This window comes from Cynocephalus volans, chromosome 7 (genome assembly GCF_027409185.1).
Source record: "Cynocephalus volans isolate mCynVol1 chromosome 7, mCynVol1.pri, whole genome shotgun sequence".
Classification (NCBI taxonomy): domain Eukaryota; kingdom Metazoa; phylum Chordata; class Mammalia; order Dermoptera; family Cynocephalidae; genus Cynocephalus; species Cynocephalus volans.
In genome coordinates, this window is record NC_084466.1 from 154,641,840 (window position 1) to 154,659,123 (window position 17,284).

A 17,284-nucleotide genomic window follows, 5' to 3' on the forward strand; every position below is an offset into this window, starting at 1 on the left:
GTTTTTTGTTTCGCTGAATAACTTCTTCAGTTCAGCAAGTTCTGCTACATTTTTTTTCAGGACATTGATTTCCTTGTACATTTCCTCTTTCAGGTCCTGTATACTTTTCCTCGTTTCATCATGATGTCTAGCTGAGTTTTCTTGTATCTCATTCAGTTTCCTTAGAATTATCACTCGAAATTCCTTGTCAGACATTTCAAGGGCTTCTTGTTCTATAGGATCTAGAGTTTGAGATTTATTAACTTTTGGTGGTGTACTTTCTTGATTTTTTGTATTTCTGGTATCTTTTTTTTTTTATGTTTTTTCATTGTGGCAGGGGGTTTCACAGTCCACTGGTTTGAGACTATTGACTAACTAAGATGTTGCTGTGGTTGCCAATTTGGTATGGCTACCTCTGTGACTGCTCAGTTGGCCTCTAGTGCCTTGTGTGTATGGTTGCCTCGGGTCTTTGGCCTCTCCGGGGAGCCACCTCTCTGGTCAGCTTGGACTCTGCTGGGCTGCTGGACCACCAGGCGGTACCGCAGGGTGTGTGATCTCTGCTGAGCTTTCACTTCCCGTGCAGAACTTCTCCCTGTTCCGTGCGCTCTGGCTCGGGCTGCTTGATCACACAGTGGCAGCCCCACAGGGTGTGTGGTTTCTGTCGATTCTCCGCCTCCCTAGCCGGACGTCTCCCCGCTCTGTGCGCACCGGGCTGGTCTGGGACATGTCTTCTGCAACCCTCGTCTATCAGCTGGGCCTTCAAGATCCTGCTTGGCACCGCTTCACCCAGGAAGTCTACCAGGTTTCTGCTAGGCGCAGACGACCCGTTGCTCTGGGTGCCTTGGTGGCACTGTGTAGATCTTTCTCGGGACTTATCACCTTCCTCCTGGTATGCGGTTATTTGTGTACTTGTCTTATCTCCCACACCAGAGTGTGAGCTCCTTGGGGGAGGAGCCCACAGCACACGGTTCACCTTTGAATCTCCCCGGTGCGGACCGAGTCCGGTGTCCGCGGGCAGTCAGCTCTCTGGTAGGTTCAAGTGAACTCGGGAACTCTCCGACCACACTATTCCTAACCAGAAATTGGTTAGGCGTTTTTCCGAACTGGTGGCTGCAGAGATGGTATCTGCCTCCTGGTAACTGGAAGTTTACTGGGGGCCGGAGCCCAGGGTGCGGTGGAGTCATAGTCGGCCCAGCCCATACTTCCTTGCCCTCCCAACTCTGTCCGGGGATGCCCCACGCCACCAGCCCCACCAGAGAACCACGGAGGGAGTGGGAGGGGAGGCCGGCCCTACAATAATGCTTTTTATGTTAAACCAGTACACACATACACACTGCTTACATCTGAGACCACTCACTACATGGTAATATAAATAACATAATTTTATAAAAAATAATAGTATTTTCTAAAAAATATTGTTGTAACTGGAGTAGCATTGTTTGACATTTTTGTTAATCTCTTTAACATTTAGCTTAATCCAAGATAGCATGATTCTCTCACCTGCTTCTGCATTCAATCTATTGTAATATCACATGTCATTTAGCCTTTAAAAATTCTACTATGCTCTTGTAAAAGAATGACAGATTTTTAAAAAAGGCATCTTTGTGTTATTATAAAATTCTCAGGACTTCTATGGGTCCCCAAAATGCACTTTGAGAACCACTACTTAAAACCACTCTTGTCAATATTATTCACGTGAGCTATAAAACATAGCATAAAAAAGGAAACTAGTATTTATTTATTGAATGCCAACTTTGTGTCTACTTTATGCTAGACTCTCTATGTAAATTTTCTGAGCAATCCTCTATGGTAGGCATCATTACCTTTCCCCATCCCCCAGCCGTGCTCCCCATACTTTGGAGGAGAGTAGCCAACTGAGACAGAGAAACTCGATCACTTCCCCAAGGTCACACACTAGCAGACAATGGGTAGATAATTGGGTCAGACTCAAACCCAAGTCTGTCTTACTTCAAAGGTTAAACTCTTTCCGTCATCCCTGTCTCTCAACATTCTTCCCCTCATTAAAAACTCTATATGAAGGTGAACGAAATGGCAGCAATTTCTCTGATCTTTTCTCTGACTGTTCTGTTTAAGTACAACATGCTCTTATGGGCCTTTGTGGGGCCAAGAGCTAAACTGACCTGAGCCTCTCCCTGGTCATTGCTAGCTGTGCAGGACATGCGATGCAACGCCACGCACTTCACTGCCATTAACTCTGATAAATAGCTCAGAACGTGCTTTTAGCATATTGAATCACACACTTTGCCATAAGGATGATTATTCTGTAATAAATGAAAGGATCACACTCCCTTATGAAGAATAGGCAGCAATGGTAGATCAATTCCTTAAAAAGATTTTCCCTTTATTACTGTCAAGGGGTTAGATCTAGGATAGTGTAGCAAACAGATAATAAAGGTGAAATACAGGATACTTTGCAGATAACTACTATCCACTTTCTTTTCCTGACAGTTATGGAGGGAAAAGAGAGCCATAGATGTCTGATAAGACCCAGAAACATCCTTTCATTATGTGTCTTAAGAGATAGGAACAAGTGAGAGCGGAGTAGAAAGAGACGTAGGAAAAAACCAGGAGGATAAAGAAAAAACTGAACACCCCTCTATTGTATGGGTGGTTTCTGATTACTGCACGTCTGTGGACAATATCTGAGATTTATTTCTTCTCTCTGGGGATTCCTTGCTGGGCTAAAGTTGATGTCTGGAGCTATGTATAGGTTCTGTGAAAGGATCCCTTGGCAAATTAAATTCCATGGTTCTGTCTTCATTCATAATGCATATTTAAACATCTCTGCAAAGAACCATTGGAATTTAAACTAGAGAGCAACAAAATAGTCCTGGCTGTGGATCCAAATGAAATTGAAATATTTGACTCTTCTGAAATCATCCCTGATGACTTTCTCTTAAACATTTAGACTAATCTTGTCCCATTGAAATGGTCCTTTTTCACATTTAGGATTATCAACAGTGAAGAATGAAAGCAAAGATGCTAACAGGACAATTTCTCAAAATAAGTTTGTATGCCAACATCATCCCTGCGAAAACAGGAACATAATCACCATAAAAACTTAAAAGAGACAGGAAAAAGGAAAAAAGTAAATGACTCCCCACCCCTGCTCCATTCTGGCCTAGCCTGAAGAACAGTAAAAATCCTCTATGAGTGACTACAGTAATTGTGGACACAAACTCAACTTTTTAATGCAGTTATTTTGAGGTCTAACTTTAAGGTTCCCATAAATACAATTCCAAATCTCCAAGTCCTCCTAAGACCGTCACCCCATGAAGCAGGAGAACGAAGTCACCCTTCACTGTTGAGGTCACTAACTCAGAATTGTGCCATGCTAAGATATGGAAGCTAGGGTTCAAGCTGCTTGTAATTGATGCACTGACCAACTTTTGAATCAGTTTGGAGATCTTCAAAGTGTCTGCGTTCGCTTTAAGTCCAAGTACAAACGTGTTCTTTTTCTGTATCTGTATATAAATGGTTGGTGTACTGTTTGAAAGAAACAGAAGTACGATATACATTACAAAGAAATCATGAATCAGAGGAGGTGAAAATAAATACTATAAAAATGTAAACATAACAGAATATATAGAGAGAAAAAGTGAAACAACAATCGCAATCTCACCATCTTAATATGAAGACCATTTGCAGCATTTTAATTCCCTCTGGTCTGTTTTCTCCCATGTATATCTACATACACACTCTTTTTTTTTTTAATGGTCATATCCATTTCGTGATGTTATTTATATCTTGTTTTTTTAAATTTAATGTCATAAGCATTCACAAAGTTCCTACATAATCTTAATAATCCATTTAGTGGATATACCAGAACCGATTATTTCCTTGTGACTACAAATGCATGTGTCTAAATTTTGTGTGTGTGTGTGTGTGTGTGTGTGTGTGTGTGTGTGTGTGCATGGAATATCTTCTTGCATATTGCTTTCCCTTTTCTCTTCCTCTCCCCTGTTTCCTTTTATCCTCAATTTCCACCATTATTCTACTTTTCGGCCACAGGACATAATTCTAAAGTTTCTAATGTGTTTGTTTTTGTTTGAGGGTGTTCTTGCAAAATGTGTATCCTTGCTTTGTGTGCATGCACTTTTGCTTTACATAAGTGATATTTGATTATATTTCTCATTCTATTTCTTACTTTCTTTTCTGAGCACTAAGGTTAAGATCCACCCACACTGCTTAAGGTATATCAAAGTTGTTGCTTCTAACATTCCATGTTGCAGTAAACATCCCATGACCAGTGCTGATATTCCAAATTGCCTCCAATTCTCCACTGCTATGAATAATATGATCCTTGTATACATATCCCTTTAAAAGACATATGTACACATCTCTTTTTGTATCTGTTTGAGAATTTCTTGGGGTTTTATATCCAATGTGACATTGTGGGATCCTAGGACTATACTCACTTTGACTGAGAACGACCAGATTGTTCCCAGAAAGGTTGTCACTTTTTACATACTTACTAGCAGTGTATAAAAATTTTGCATCTCCATATTCCTTCCAATTCTTGGAGTCACCCACTTTCTAATTTTTGCTGGTCTTATAGATGTAAAATGATATCTCATCACTGGTTTAATTGTTACTTTCTGATTACTAATAAATTTGAGTGTCTTCTTATTTGCTTGTTAGCCTTTTGGGGGCAAGTGCTCTGTGCATTGCCTGCTCATATCTTTCTCCCATGTTTATACTAGGGCATTTTCTTTGGATTTTCAGGACTTATTTAAATTTTCCAGAGATCTCCTGTTGGTTTTAGACACTGCAAATAACTTTTCCTATTCCATAATCTTTCTTTAATCTTTGTCCATAGTGTCTTTTACAAACTAGAAATTCTTACTTTTGATGTAATTAAATTCATCCATTTTATCCTTTATGGTGTGCTTTATGCTTTATGTTTATTGAAGTTTCTGTTAGAAAAATTGTTCCCTTCTCATAGGTCATGAATACACTGTCCTATGCTTTATTGTATTGACTTTTTCATTTCATATTTTACAATTAGGTTTTAATTCATCGGGAGTTCACTTCTGAATATGGTGATAGGTAGGAATCTGATTTTGTTTTTCTCCACATATTGGGCAAGTGTTCTGAGCCCTATCCATTAAAATAATTGGTCCTGTTTACCATATTGATTTGTGGCCACCTTTGTCATGTATTAAGTTTTCATACATACATGAATCTGTCTCTGTCCCATCAGTCTGTTTGCCTGCTCTTATGAGAACATCACGGTTTATCCCTTTGTACCTCTGGCTTTGTAGTTGGTTCTAACAAATGTTAACCCTTCTTTTTCACAGTGGATTTAGCTAATCATGGATTCCACCCCCACCCCCATGAACATGTTGAATAAGTACAATGAGTTTCTAAAAACTTCCACATGGAACTCTGGGATTGCTCTGAATTTATACAGTAATTTAGAATTTATACAGTAATTTATACAGTAACTTTAATAGTATAAAGATGTCAACTTCTTCTATCTAAAGCCATCTTCTATCTAAGAGCATGAAAGTCATCCCATTTATGCAATTCATGATCTGTGTACTCTATTGGATTTTTAAACCTTTCTCCATACAACTGTCAACCTAAATAACCAACAGAGAGAGGCTCTCTAAAAGAATAATGACTTAAATTCGGAATAGAACATCGCAACGGGAACACGAGTGCCATCATAAACTGCGTATTCAGGGAGGTAGAGGAAGACAAAGCGTTTTCAAGGAAAAATGATGGAGGATTGCCTAATTGTTTGCGACAATTATAATTGCCTACAAGAATCAATAACAAAGATGGTGCTGGTTCAAGGTTGGACAGGCAGTTGCTGAACAGATGCCCTCGCAGAAGTATTTTTTATTAAGGTTGCAATGGCTTCTGTGCAAGGCTGTGGCTTTGCAGAATCTTCTGTGATAGTTCTTGCTATCGGGCATAAGTGCAGGAGAACCCCCTCTTCATGGCCTTTTCCCGGCACTATTTGTCAGGGGTCTTATTACAAGCAGCTCTGTTTTGATTCTGAAAACTTTCACGCTACTCTTGTTTATTCTTTGTTAATTCCTAGATACATTATGTTTTTTTTCCTATTGCAAATAATATCTTATTTTTTAGAATTATATATATATTTTTAAAAGAAAATGAAATTTTATTAATACTATTTTTTACATTCTAGGATGTTGTTGCAGAGCAGTTGACGGGGGGAGAGGGGAAAGGGGAAGCAAATGGGATGGAAGGAGGAGGGGGGAAGAGGGGCAGGATTGAGGCCTGTGGCACCCCCCTCATTCCCACAGGGGAGACCAGAGGACTTGGTCCTTGGTGTCTTGGTCATTGCTGGGCTGGGTGCAGATGTCAGGCGTGTGTGGCGAAAGCCCTCGCCTCACCACCATCCCAGCTCAGGAACACAGGGCCCTTCTTGCTGCAGCTTGGTGGTCGTCACTGGGCTGGCTGCATGTGTCAGGGTGGCATGGCTCCTTACCACCCCAGCTGGGAGAGCCTGGGGTGCTTCCTGTGATGGCTGAGTGGTCGCAGCTGGGCTGGCTGTGTGTGTTGGGGGCATGTGCCTGAGGCCCTTGTCCCCCACCATTGAGGCTGGGTGTGGGTGTTGGGAGGCATGGCTGAGGCCCCTGGCCACCTGGCTTAGTAGCCCAGGGGACTTCTGGTCCTTCTAGATGTTATAGGTGTTCTTTGGTGAAATGAGACCTTTACTAGCTAATATGAGACTTTGTGTCTGGTTGCGGGTATTTTGTTTTTTCTTTCATTTCTGTGTTGGATTATTTGCTGTTCCCACCATTTAAACTCTGTGCTGGAACTAATTTGTTGCCCTTTTCTTACTTCTAAAATGGGGGAACTTCCTGCAGGGACCAGTACTTGAGTCCTGTGGTTGAGCTAAATTGCTGCTTTGCTGCTGATTCCCTAGGGGAGGCTTTTTGTGCAGCTCAGGTTTTAATGGTTGACTTTATAGGTACTTCCTGTTCTAGTGAGATCCAGTGCACCTAGGTTGTGTGGAAACTATGTTCTGGGACTGAGTCTCTTCATGAAACTGCAGCCCATGCAATTCTATATTCCTGACCAGTCTCCTCTGAGTGGTCCTATGCTGATTGGGGGGCAGATCAGCTGTACTTGCTGTGCCCTGGTGTTCTCCCAGTGGGCCTGTCTCCCCAACCACCTGTGCTGCCAACACTTCCCATGGGACAGGCTATGTGCTGGTCCCTTGCGATGACTCTCCGGCCTCTGAGTGGCTCCTTTCACTCAGTTGTTGTGGCTCCTTGCTCCTATGTGGGTCCACAAGAATCCCTATTAGTGGTCTTGCTGGCCTGTGGGCCACGAAGGCCCTCTTCTCCCCTGCATTCTTCAAGAAACTTCATCCAACTGGCACAGCTGTGGCTTTTGCTGGCTCCTGCTCCATGTGCTAAGCAGCTTCAGCCTGGATGTAGCTGGGGCTTAAAACAGTCGAGCGGTTTTTTCTTTCTCTCATTGTGGCTTCTCCTGCCTTCATGCACTCTGTAGGTCTCTCCTTCTCTTCCCCTGAGTGCAAGCAGTCCCAGCTTGGCTGTCATGGCTTTTTTAATAGTTGTAAATTGGTTGATTTGTGGGATAGAGTGATGCCGGAGACTGTCTATTCTGCCATGTTGACTGGAAGCTCTGAATTATATTTTCTAACTGTTTCCTGATGGATCTAGCAAACTTGCTAAACTCCTTTATTAGTCTTCAACTATTTTGAAATAAAAATATTCATTTAATATTTATTTTATCAAAGTTTTCAAATTTAGTGGCACACACTGGCTTGAAATTTTCTTTTATTACATTTAAAAATTTCTATTATGTCAGTAGTAGTTTTGTCCTATACATTTCTTATCTTGCTCACTGATTTTGCTCTTTTTCTAAGTAGATGATCATATTGCCTGCAAATAATGACAGATTGATCTCTTTGCTTCCATCCTTATGTCTCTAGTACTATGTAAAACAATACTGGTGAGAATGGGAATTCTTGTCTTGTTTCTCATCTCAAAGGAAATGAATCTAAAATTTCTTTATTAAGTATAAATTTTGGTGTAAGTTTTTATATATAACTTGTGTTAAATTAAAGGAGTGCCCTTCTATTCTTAGTTTTCTAAGAGCTATTTATAAAACCATACATAGGTATTGTTTTTATCATATAATTTTTAGCATCAATTTTCGTAATCATATGATTTTTCTCTTTTAATGCACAAATGTGATGAATTACACTGATAGATATTTTGAGCTTGAACCATTCTTGCAGGCCTGATGTAAACTGTAGTGGATCATGTATTTGTTACATTGGTTTGGCTATTATTTTATTCATCTATCTGTGTTCATAAGTGAAGTAGATATGTAATTTTCTTTTCCTATATTTTTCTTACCTGGTTTGGGAATCAAGATTACTCTAGCCTTGTAAAAGTGATCTAGGCAGTTTTTTTCTGACTTCTGGAACAATTTATTTAAGATAAGAATATATTTTGAAAGATTGGTACAACTCACTTATAAAACCATCAGGGCATTTTTTGGAGGAGGGAGGGAGTTCAGATTTTTGAACACTTTCTCAATTTATTTAACATTTATTTCATTAAAAATTTAAAATATAGTTGCACATAATTCTTTTTCACTACATTAAAAATTTTCTATTGTGTCAGTAGTAATTTTGTATTTTGTCCTTTACATTTTGATATTTACTTATTTTTTCATTTCTTTTTCCCCCTCTTGATCAGTATTGCCATGGCCTGTCAAACTTATTAATCTTTTGAAAGGAGAAGTTTTGTTTCTTTAGTATTCTCTATTATTTATTTTTTCTCTATTAAATTATGTTCTATTTAGTATTTATTGCCTTCTTACTTGGTTTGGATTGCTCTGTAAGCTCATTTTCCAATTTCTTCCTTTAGCTTTATTTTAACCCGTGTTTTATCTTAAACGTTTGTATTTACCGAGATATAATCTACATACAGTGAAATGAATAATCTTCTGTGTATAGTTTGATGAATATTGACAATTAGACATTCCTATGTAACCCACATGCCAGTCAGAATACAGAGCAGTTCCATCACCCCAGAAGTTTTCTCCTGCCTCTTTTCACTCAGTCTTCACTAGCAACTCGAAGGCAACCACCGCTGTGATTTCCGTCTCCACATTTCAGTTTTGCCTGTTCTTCAGCATCAAGTAAATGGAATTAAACAGATGTCCTCTTGTGTCTGGCTTGTATGGCTCAACGTGTTTTTGAGACTCATCCATTTTGTTGCATAAATCAGTAGTCAGTTACCTTTTATTGCTAGAAAGTATTTCATTGTATAATTAAAACCATTTATTCACCTGTTAATGGACATTTATTCTCCTCTATCCCCCATCATTATACATAAATCTGCCAAGAACATTTTGCACAAGATGTTTTTTTGCAGACATGTTTTCATTTTTCTTGAGTAATTCTCAAGGAGCAAAATTACTGAGTCATAGAGCAGATGTATGTTTAATTTATAAGAAGTTACCAATGTATTTTCCTAAGTGTTTATACATTTGCGCACTCCCACCTCCCATGCAGGAGAGTTCGAGTTGCTCCCTGTTCTTGTCAACATTTGGTGTTGTCAGTATCTCCAATTTCAGCCAAGCTAGTGGGTGCAAAGTGGTTTCTTTTTGTGGTTTTAGTCTGTATTTCCCTTATGACTAACGATGCTAAACACCTTTTTTTGTGCTTATTGATCACATATATCTTCTTTTGTCTAGTATCTGTGTATGTCTTTTGCCCATTTTTTAACCGGGTTGATTATCTTTCTAATATTGAGTTGTAGAAATTATTTGGATATGCTGGATTTAAGTCCTTTGCTACATATACGTGTTAAGATTATTTTCTCCTAGTCTGTGACTTGTCTTTTCTTTTTCTTGATGGTATCTTGTGATGAACAGAAGTTTTAAATTTTGATAAAGTGAAATTTATCAATTTTTTTCTGTCTTGGTTAGTACTTTTTGTGTCCTTGCTAATAAATATTTGGAAAGATATCCTCCTGCATCTTTTACAAAATTAATTCTTATATATGGTGAGTGGTAACAGTGTGGTACTATTTTTTCCATATAGTTACTAGTTGTGTCAACACCACTTGTTGGAAAGACTTTCCATTTTCATTGAATTGCTTTGTTGCCTCATCAAAATTCAATTAACCATAAAAGTGTGTGTTTCTGGACTCAGTATTCTGTTCCATTGATCTGTCTCAAACCACACTGCTTTGATTACTGTAACTTTATAACAAGTCTTGAAGTAAAGTAGTATGTCTTTCAGACTTGTTTTGGCTACTCTATGCCCTTTGCATTTCCATACAAATTTTAGAGTCAGCTTGACCATGCACACACACATACATGCTTGTGTGTATGTGTACACACACGTTGGCTAGAAATTTGAATGCGATTGAATGAAATCTATAGCTTATTTTAAGGTGTCTTAACCTCTTGAATCTTCCAATCCATGAACACAATATATTTGTTCATTTAGGTGGGTCTTGTTAAATTTCTCTCAGTAATGTCTTACAGATTTTAACATATAGGCCTTTCTCATACTTGTATTTTATTATATTTATCATTAAGTATTTTATGTTTTTTGATGCTACCGTAAGCAATATTTAAAATTTTTATTTTACAATTGTTCATTGCTGGTTTGGAGAAATAGACTGATTTTTAAAATCATGAGTGTGTGTCTTGCAAGTTTGCCAAACTAGCTTATTAATTTTAATAGCTTTTTTGGTAGTTTCCTATATGGATGATCCTGTTGTTTGTACATAAAGACAGCCTCACTTAAACGTTTCTGATCTGTGTGCCTACTATTATTATCATGTTATTACATTGTCTAGGACATCCAGTGTGATGCTGAATAGAAGTGGTAAGAACAGACAATATTTAGTATTTCATCATTAAGCGTGATATTAGCTGTAGTTTTTATGTAGATGTCCTTTATCAGGTTGAGAAAGTTCCTTTTAATTCACAGTTTGTTGAAACTTTTCTTCATGAATGCGCATTCAATTTCCTTAAATGCTTTTTCTAAATCTGCTAGGGCCATCATATGGTTTTCTTTTTTATCTGGTTTGTTATGGAGAATACATTGATTGATTTTTGAGTGTTGTATCACCCTTGCACTCATGTGATAAATCCTTGGTCATAATATATTATCTGTTTCACATATTACCAGATTCAATTTATTAATATTTTGTTAAAGACTGTTGCATCTGCATTAATGAAGGATGTTGTATTTTCTTTTCTTGTAATATTTTGCTTGGTTTTGATATCAGTGTAATTTTGGCTTTATACAATGATTAGAAAATGTTCCTTTCTTCTCTGTTTTCTTCACATAAAATTGCTATTATTCCTTCCTTAAAAGTTTGATAAAACTCACCAGTGAATGTATCTAGACCTAGAGCTTTCTTTGTGGGAAATTTTTTTATTACAAATTTGGTTTTTAAAATAAAATTGATATAGAGCTGTGCAGATTTTCTATTTTTTCTTGTGACAGTCTTGATTATTTGTGTCTTTCAAGGGTTTGTCCATTTTATCCAAATTTCCAAAATATTCACTTAAAGTTGCTCATAATATTCTCTTGTTATTCTTTTAACATCTGTAGGATCTGTAGTGATGTCTTCTCTTTCATTCCTGATATTGAAGATGTGTATTTCCTCTCTTTTTAACTTGATCAGTCTAGCCAGAGTTTTATCATTTTATTGATATTTTCAAAGAACTAGTTTTTGGTTTCATTGACTTATTTCCACTATTTGTTTGTTTTCCATTTTATTGGTTTCTATTTACACCTTTAGCATTTCCTTCCTTCTATTTACTTTGGGTTTAGTTTTCTTTTCTTTTTTTTAGGTTCTCATAGGGGAAGCTTAGATTATGCAGATTAGAACATTATTCTTTTCTAAAATAAGCATTTAAAGCTGTATGTAAAGTGTTTTCCCCTAAGCACTGCTTTAACTTCAACCCAAAAATTTAATATGTAAGTTAATTTTCATTGTTATTTTGTTTGAAATGTTTTCTAATTTCTCTTGTGATTATTTCATTGTTCCATGGATTATTTAGAAGCCCACTGGTTAATTTCAAAGTATCTGAGCATTTTAAAGATGTCATTTTTATTGATTTCTCATATAATTCTATAGTGATCAGAGAACATACTATGTATAATTTCAAATTTAGTAAGACTTGTTTTGGTGAATACCTTATGTCCACTTAAGAGAATTTGTATTTTGCAGTTGTTGGGTGAAATACCCATTAACTTATGTTTGTTCATAGTGTTATTCTCTCTTTGCCTGATTTTTGTCTCCTGGCCCATCAATTACTGAGAGTGGAGCATTAAAATCACTACACTTGTTTCCCCCCCCCAATTTTTCCTACAATTATTTTATTTTTCAATGTGTTCTTATGGTCTGTGGTGATTGGGTACACATTTAGGATTGTTATGTCTTCCTGATTAATGGATCCTTTTATCATTAAAAATCTTCCTCTTTATCTGCTATCATAGTCCTTATCTTTAATTCTTTGTCTAATATTAATAAAGTCACACCAGTTTTTTCCTATAACTTATCATACATGTTTAAGGTTATGGTATATCTCTTTTTATCCATTTACTTTCAACCTTACAATGCCTTTAAAGCTTTTATATTTACAGTGAAGCTCTTGTAAATAGAAAATAGTTTGGTCTTGCTGTTTTTTGTTTCTGTTTTTTTAGTCCAGTGGAATTAGGTCAAGAAGAGTCAACTCAGAGTAGAGGATGCATTACCTCAAGACAGGTCCAGGAAACTAGTAAGAAAGTGGGAATTGTTTTAGTAACCAAGAAGGTGTCATGTTAATTTGGAATGATGAAAATTTTAAATTCAACTATCCACATGGCCTGAATTTAAACTATTTCTTAACCTCTCATATCATGTATACTTGACAGTCCTGATCCAAGAATACATTATAGGCTTTGAGAGAGGAAACCACTTAATTTCAATCTCAAGGGGGGAAAACAACAAGCAAAAAAATCAAACTAGAAATTTTTCATTTTTTTTTTTTTTCTTTAGAGCTTTGCTGTTACTGAAGATGTGCTCACTGGATAATTAAGTACTCTAGTGATAATCAAGGGCATTGAGATGCTGAAACAGAAAGACAAGATTTCATTATTTCCCAATAGTCTATAGGCTGTGCTTCTCCTAAGATCAATATTTTTGTCTCTGTGAGGGCAGTGTGCATTTATTTTGTTACACTCTAGCATTTCCAAAGAAGCTATCGTTTCACACAAGTAGAGCTACCCGGTACTCTGTTATTATGATAAATTCTCCTCAAAGAGCCATAAAGTACTCAGAAAATTGCAAATTCCTGTTTTAACCAGCATGATTTCCAGCAGTTTTAATGAATGCTTTTTTTAAAAGAAAAAAAATTACCCTGACAACAAACAGTTGTTTTTATCATCTCTGCCATAAAAGACTAAACATCTGACTGCTTTTCAGGTAATCAATTTCCATGAATTACTAACAGTTATTAACACAAAGTAGGTGTCCCAGCCGTAGCAACCCAACAGTTGTATGTAAGGTATAATTTGCATTAAAAATAGTCAATCATCTCATGATGCAAGTCCTAAGATCATACTAACCGCTAGCTTTTATGCAAGAGATATGGTTTGTTATACATACAGTGGGTACTATCCTAAGTTACCTAACAGTACAATTAAGGTTTATCACAAAATTCTTATATATCAAGATTTTAAATTTCACCTCAGCATTTAGTTTCTAAGTTCTCAACCTAATGTGAAAATATGGTTTTTAAAATTTGCAGTTGCAACATAGTACAGACTGACCTTTTTGAAGGAGTTTGCTAAATTATTAGAAGAATACTAATTTTAAATTCAGGTTTCAAGAAACATATTAGGTCATGAATTAAAGGGCTGTTTACAAAACTCCCCCTGAATTGTGCTAAAGTTTTCTAAATGAAACAGGGGCCAGGCTGCAGGGGCCAGGCTGCATTTGAAATCTGAAGTCTGAAGGAAGAAGATTTTGCTGCTGTTTCTTTTGTCTTCCACCTGTACGTCTGTGTCCCTCTGATTTGTGTTCACGCTGCTCTGTGAATCCGAGCAATGAAAAGGTTGTATTAATACACCACTGGCTACAACAATGGCCGAGGTCCCTCTTGGTAGCTGAAAATCTAGATCGTGAATCTTGATGGAGAAAGATGTCATTCTATAAATATGTAAGTTGTCCTTAAGCCCAGAGATCTATCATTTTGGCCTTATTTGTCAGATACCGAGGAGCAGAGCTGTTCTCCTGAGACGGGAGCTGCTGGCCCAAGCCCCCTTCTGTAAAAAAGACTTTCACATGAAGCTGGCCTGAGGATTGTTTACTTCCCGGTTATGTTGCCAAAAGAATGTCCGACAAAACTGAAAGACAAAGAAACAGTATTTAAACTGTACAAAGGGAAAATCCCAGCAATCAATACCGCCTACACCCTAATCTCTTCTGTGGTTAGGCCAAGAAATGCAGGTAGGAGATGGGTTTAGATATCCATCTTCTAGTTTAGGAGCAAACCACACTTACAACTTTACTGCTTGGAATTTCACCTCTTGCTATTAGATATGAATGTAAATCAGAGGTCAGCGCTGCAGATTGGGGCTTAGGATAATTTCCTCATTCGTCCAGTATAATGCCTGCCTCCCAAACGTTTAAGCATTTTGAGATAACAAGAAAGAAATGGGCAGCATAAATGTTTAAAGCTTGCCTTCTAGGAAAATGATTACTCATAATACCAAATAACTACAATTTATGGTTCTCTGGGAAAACAGAAGAAATCAAATTATTCATGAAGTCAGATTTAACATGGTTATCAATGGGCTGTAGGAGACTAACTGACAGGTAAAAATGCTCTCCGTCAACAGCATGTAGGTAATGTGACCTTAAGTTCCTTCACACTCTGTACACCGCCAGTAATCGAGCCTGTCTTCCAAACTCAAAAATAAAGAGGCCGTGAGAATAGACAGTGCACACCACTTAGTTCTATTTCAGGAAATGATATCCTTCGACCCCATTTGCCCCTGTGAATGTGTAGGGGAATATCTATCAGGGAGGAGGGTTAGGGTGGGAGGAATCTCCTGAAAAACTAAGTTGTAGAGAGAGGGAAAAGTTGGATAATCATAATAATAATAAATCCATAAAGTCCTCTGTGTTTTGAAGAAAGGTTGTATCTATTTTGCTTTTTGTGAATAAATGTTGGATAACACAGTTAGAATTTAGACCAATTTTCAACCAATTTATTTTTATCTGTTAATTTCATAGTCTTGAAACTTTGGAGGAGGGAGAGGCGCTGAAGCTCCATAGTTCAGTGATTCCCCTGAGGCAGAGACTCCTTACAGCTCATCCCTGACGAAAGTTATCCAGACTCCACTCTTCTGCAAGGCTGACATTCCCTCCCTCCTGGAAGAGTCATCCTCGCTTAGACTGGAAGCTAACTCCTCAGTTCCTCCGTGCTGACCGCATTCTCTTGGATGAAAGAAAACCCTTCGCCTTGGAAAGCACAGTCAAGTGAGCAAAAATGGCTTGTAACCTCGTATGGGTCATTGTTCCCCTGGGAAATCAGATCCAAGCTAGGAACCCTCTTCCCTTCCTAAAGAAAATGAACATATGTGCATGCCCTTGAAAGTGGGTGATAATTTCGGGGACTGCAGGACAGTGGGCTGAGGACCACTGGATTGCCCGGCAGTGCTTGGTCATGCCAGGGAGCATCAGAGGCCACTGACCAGCATCGGGCTTGTTGACACGAGGGCAGTTGTCCTCCCTGTGGCTGAAGGACCACTCCGCACAGGAAGGTATGGGGATGTTTGTTTCGATTCTTTTTAATCAAGCGATTGACACCAGGGTTTTCTGGTTGAAAAACTGAATGCTGACAAATTCTGGTTAACGAAGGACTGTGGATGCACTGAGGGTTTTATGGTGAAGCTGTGTGCATTTTAGTGTCTCATTTTCCTGGCAATTGCCACATTCACCTGCACCCCATGACCGGTCACTGTCTCCTTTCTTCTAACCGCCCTAAGCTGTTCCATGACCAACATCATCGGAAGAGCCCTCAGTCTCTCATCAATATAACATCTCATGCTTAAGAGTTCACCATAATGATGCCAGGGCCTCACAATAACCAGTGAAGGAGCAATTTTATTCTTGCTTTTCAGATGGGGAGACCAAGACTCTGAGGAGATCGAGGACCCCAGGGCCACAGGGCTGGTGTGCCTAGGGCCCAGCTGGCCGGACTCCCTGCTGCCCACCTGCACTCTCAACCCACACAGAGCCGAACTCACCTGTCAACCTATTGAGCTGAACCATCATCTCATTAAAACAGGATGGGAGGTGTCACTTGTCTAAGGCACAGCAGGTGGGGCTTGAAGACCCATGAACGAATCTTTGCTTGATGGTCCCAGAGGAACCAGGAGTGACCAGAGGGGAGGAGCAGCCTTTGTGAGGGGAAGGGGCCCAGGAAAAGAGGGGATCCTGTACCCTGGGGGGAGGGGGTTTGCTTGACTCAGCTTTGGGGAGAATAAGGTGCTTTCCCTGAGATTTTATTCAGGGTCTAAGAATCTAAACTCCTGCCTCTGGGTGGTTTGAGCACTGAGACTGGAGGCTGGATAACATCTAACAGAAAACAGGTTTCTTAAGAAACTACATATTGCCCCTGGCTGTACTTAAGAACTGGGGATGCCAGCCAGCTCCAGAGAGCTCCGCAGAGGAAAAGCCACAACAGGGCACGCACTAGGCTGGCGCACTGCTGTGTGTAGCTAATCTCTGCTTTGGGGTGTCTGAAGCCAGTGTCTGTTCTACTGCAGCGATGCCCGCTTCATATCTATCCTCCTCGCTTTCCTTTCTGACCTTGGAAATGCTTGGAAACTGTTTTCCCTGCCGCTGTTGGGAGCTTCAGCAGTGAAGTTTATTCACAGCAGGGAGGTTGCTGGACACCCAGGCTTCATGCTGGAGGGCCCTGGCAAAGCACATCCACTCCTGATCGAGACAGAAGGCTATGTCCATGACAGCCGTTCAGGCTGGCCAAAGAGTGGCCATGAAATGCCCTATGCACTTCCTCTATGGGTCTCCAAACAGCTCCAGGCCACACAACCTGGGCACTGAGCAGAACATGCATTGTGCAGGGCAGAGTAACTGGAACACTCGGGGCATGTTGGAAAGACTGTGAGGGGACATTATGTTTGGCTTTTACGGGTTTGCCCTGCCTTACTCCATGCAGTGCAGGGCACTTTGGGCATTGAGATAGAACTGCTGACAGGAAAACAGGACAGTTCTCTCAAAAT